Source organism: Glossina fuscipes, unplaced genomic scaffold (assembly GCF_014805625.2).
Source record: "Glossina fuscipes isolate IAEA_lab_2018 unplaced genomic scaffold, Yale_Gfus_2 90, whole genome shotgun sequence".
Taxonomy (NCBI): Eukaryota; Metazoa; Arthropoda; class Insecta; order Diptera; family Glossinidae; genus Glossina; species Glossina fuscipes.
The window spans coordinates 2,724,347-2,728,976 of NW_023998444.1; positions in this window are offsets into that span (position 1 = coordinate 2,724,347).

Below are 4,630 nucleotides of genomic sequence, written 5' to 3' on the forward strand. Positions count from 1 at the left end.
GTACAAATAAATACATACACCAAATATATATATATATATGTAGTTAGCCATATAAAATAGTAATAATAAATATTTTTACTTTAATTTTATTGCACTTTTCCCCCAAAAGTATAATTTAATACCTTTAGTACAACCAAAAAAAGGCGAAAAAAAAATAAACAACAACAAAAAGAGCAAAAAGTACATAAATAAATAAACAAACGCAGGAAAATAATAAATTTTGTTCATGTACATGTACATAAATTTTTATATACATACATATATATGTATCCAGATGTTACATTACATAAACCTATACATATACACACATACATGTACATATATATATATAACGCATAACATATGCATTATCTATATGCGTATCTATATATATATATATATATGCGTATATGCGTATATATATATATATATATATATATAAACGTGTGCAAACACGTATAGATATGTTTGTATATACAAGCCTTTGTATACATACGGATAACACTCATTCATTTACCATTCGTTTAACTGGTAATCTTTAGTTTGATTTAATGGAAATTGTAGCATATTTTAACTATGACAAGCACTTACTTACACACATACATTTATACGCACATACATACATGTACTTTTTATATATTTAAAAATTTGTACATTTTTTATGCATAGACTTGTTACATTTTTTTATTACTACATAGTGTTACCGTATATTACATTTTAATTATTCGTTGCATATATCTCTTTTTTTTTTTTGTTTTGTTTTAGTTACTTTAAAAAAGAAAAGTACTCTGCCTGCGATCTATCTGTCTGAGTGTATTTGTTTTATATTTGTTTCTGTAAGTATATCCGAGTCAAACAAAATGAATAATGTTTTGCTGTTGTTATTAGCGTTGTTGTTGTTGTTATTGTTGTTATAATTTTTATTGTTGAAGTTATGGTGGTATTGTTATTGTTGTTGTTGTTTTGCGTTTTGTTACAATTTCAATTCAATTTCGGTATACATGCCACCAGGGGAAAGACTCGCTTGCTTACTCACTTTCTTGCTTGCTCGCTTGCCCGCTTACTCGCTTGGTTGCTTTCATGCATGCTTGCCTTTTTTATATGCATGTGTGTGTGTGTGTGTGTGTGTGTGTGTGTGTGTGTGTGTGTGTATGTGTGGGTATATTTTATCTGCTCATAATAAATTGCATATTTTTAGACATTGATAAAATGTTATTTATATTTTTGATGAAATTTTCTGTAGATTAAGCAATTTTTCATTGATTTATGAGCTTTTTTTTTTTTTTCTGCCCGCCCTTCCCTTCTCTAGGTTATGCTGCATAGTGTTTGAATGTGCGTTTGTGTGTGTGTGTGTGTATGTTCAATTTGTATCACAGCACGTATATGTTCATATGTATAATTTATAGTGAAATGACTATAATTTGATTAAACAGTATGAAATGTACAAAACAAACATTGTGTGAATAAATTAAATTTTTGTAATATGATAAGCAATTACCAGCAGCGACATAAACATAAAGGTATTCATTTGCGTATAAACATAAATGCATTCTAGTCAAAAAGTAACGGAAATTTTTCAATAATATTCAAATCTTTCAAAAAGAGCAAAAAAAAATAAATTATGAAATTTTGATTGTTATGCTGAACGCAAATTTTGTTATAATATTAGTATGCGCATTATAGGAAAGAAGATAGCAGTGCTACTGGACGTACTACCTTCTTATAAGATATTCTTGCCAGTAAACAGTTAATTCTTTTGTTTTTCTCTACCAATTTCCTTTTTCTGTCTCAAATGTCAAAATTTTATTTAGGCTTCTTCTTTATACAAAATGTAAAAAAAAAAATGTTGCATAAAATTTGGCTTGAGATTTGTAAGTAAAGTCTACACAAAATGTTGCATAAAATTTGTATTGAGATTTTTGAGTAAAAACGGCACAAAATGTTACATAAAATTCGGCTTAAAACCATTTCAAGTGTGGACTTAAAAGCGACCCAAATCGTAAGCGACGTTTAAAATCATGATCTCCTTACGGACTTAGGGCTCTTAGAATACCTTATGGACTTACCGCTTACAATAATAACACAATATAATCACGATTATTCATAGGAGTAGCCGAATAAGTAAGCATCGTAACTATCAAGTCTCTATACTTACGGGTTCGAACCCTAATACGGTAAAATTGATTTTGGTAATAATTATAGCGAGTGCTCAGCGAATACAACCAATATTTTACGACCGCTTCTCTCTCTCTCTTTCTCTCTCCTCATTTCTTTGCGACTTCCGCCGTATTCCACGAATACAGGACATCTCTTGATTAATTGGGTATATAGTAAATGAACACACCCCATGGGCAGCACTTGCTTGCTCTGACCTAAGAACGTTAAGTAGGTACGTAAAATTTTTTGTTTGTCTCTCAAGTAAAGGGGAATCGTGTCGATTTCTAATACCACGGCAAGCGCACCTTAGACAAACAATGAAACATTTTTTATTTTTTTCAACGGTATAAAACTTATAACTAACTGTACGTCGAATTTTATCAATAGATCTAGTTCTCTTTCTTTCATTTTTTTATCTGTAAGTCCAAAAAATCCATATCATGAAACTTCCTTTTAGATAAGTCACTAACAAAATTACTCTACTTACAATCTAAACGCGGATTAGTTTGAACACATGGTCGTACTCATTGAAAATCAAAGGCAGAACAAACATAAACCTCCTTATGAGGCTTTTAAAATTTAATCAATACCAGCACAAGTCTAGTCTCGCCGATGTTCATAATTAGAAGAGAGAGGCAAATGAAAATCGGACTTCGTAAGCCAATCGTTGTTAATCGATTTTTAGATGTTAATCAACATCACTTCTTCCGATGGAGATCCAGCCTCCTCACCATTGGGGCTGTATTTAATAGCTCTTATGCTAGTCTTAAAATTGCTTAAAAACGCATACCATAACCTAATCCTAACCTAGGGAACCAAAACGAGTTCTGATCTTCGTCCTCACATAAATAATTCATAATTCATGCTCAAAATGCAATGAAAGAATCGATCACAACGGTAACTTTTCATTATTACTTCTGGTGATAAAGAGTATGAATTTTATTTAAGAAGGATATCGAAAGGAGTTGAACAGAAACCATCGATTCTTCGTAACTGCTGATGAGGAATATTTGGCCTCGGTCTTCTTCTATTTTTTTTATATCTACGGCTGTGATCGTCTATTCTTTGGATTGGTCTTAATACGACCGGATGACTTCCGCATGTGTAACACGCTGACGGTCAGAAAGAAGTGAGGAGAGAGAAGGAGATTAGCGAGTGGCTGCAGCCTAATAAGATAAGTCTTATGCCTTCACCGACTACGCACTCACCATAGCTACGACCAAGAACGCTCTACCGAATTAAGATTTGAACCCGCGAGCACCGACTTGCCGACTTGGTAGCCGCAATTCTTATCCGCTGCTAAAAAATACTAGCGGGCTGGATTTCTACCGCGACCCCTTACTTTGCTGAGGCACATGACGCGTTAAGGTAATCTTCTAAATATTGCAGAGATGGTAAACAAAAAATCTGTCGTAAGTTAAGCTATTCAAACCAGTGGGAGTTTTCAGCTCTGTTCTTGTCGGATTGCCGAATTGTTCACAAAAAGCCTTATCTACGCTTTGTTTACAAATGTTCATTCAAAAAATTGCAGAAGAGTAGAGTGCCGAACATTATTGAGATATTCCCGCCACTTTATGATCAAAGTGCACATACATATTGCATAATAAAAAGTATAATCAATTATTGAAAGCGAAAAGAAAAAAAGAAATATCTTGTTTATACATATCACTATACCGGGTATGAGTGATATAATTAAAATTTTAATAAAATTGAAGCAAAGAATGATGAAATTAAAATATCAGCAAAAATTTTTGTAATTTAATCGCATAAAATCATTAACTATATTTTATACGCAATTAATATCAAAAAAAAAAAAAAGAAGCGATTTGCGTTTTTATTACAAATTTTTAGTTTTTCTTTTTTTTGCATTAAAACCGGTTAATAAAAATAAAATAAAATGTCAAAGATATCTCTTTATGCTTAGTAATAAATAAAAACAAATATAAAAAAATAAATTAATATTATTATAGTTAAAACCAAAATTATAGAATATCGTATTCCCTGCTTTGCTTAGTGGTTTGTACTTAGATAATAATATATAATCATTAATTAATTTATTAAAATTTTAATAAAGCGATTAATAGAAAAAAAATGTTTTTTTCATATATTTTTTTATGAAAAAAAAACTTCTTTAAACTTGCGAACACAATTCGGTTTTACTATTAAGATGACTGGCAAACGAACGAAGAGGCATCCATGCTATGAGAGAAAGTGAAGGATGAACATGTGTACAGGAAGGCGAAACCGAGAGAGAGAGAGAGAGAGAGAGAGTCGCAAAAACGCTAAAGACAGACGAATGAACGCAGAGGTGTAAGGGTAATATATCAGCAACTAAAGAGATTAATGAGCGAAGATAACATACTGGCGAGTAAACAGAGAAAGGGACGGGAATGAAAGCGAAATGGTTCGATTTAGTACAATATCAAAAATATCTGATCTTAAACCAAAACACATCAGTGTACGTCAGGCTTTAACGATTTATCCCAAAAATTAC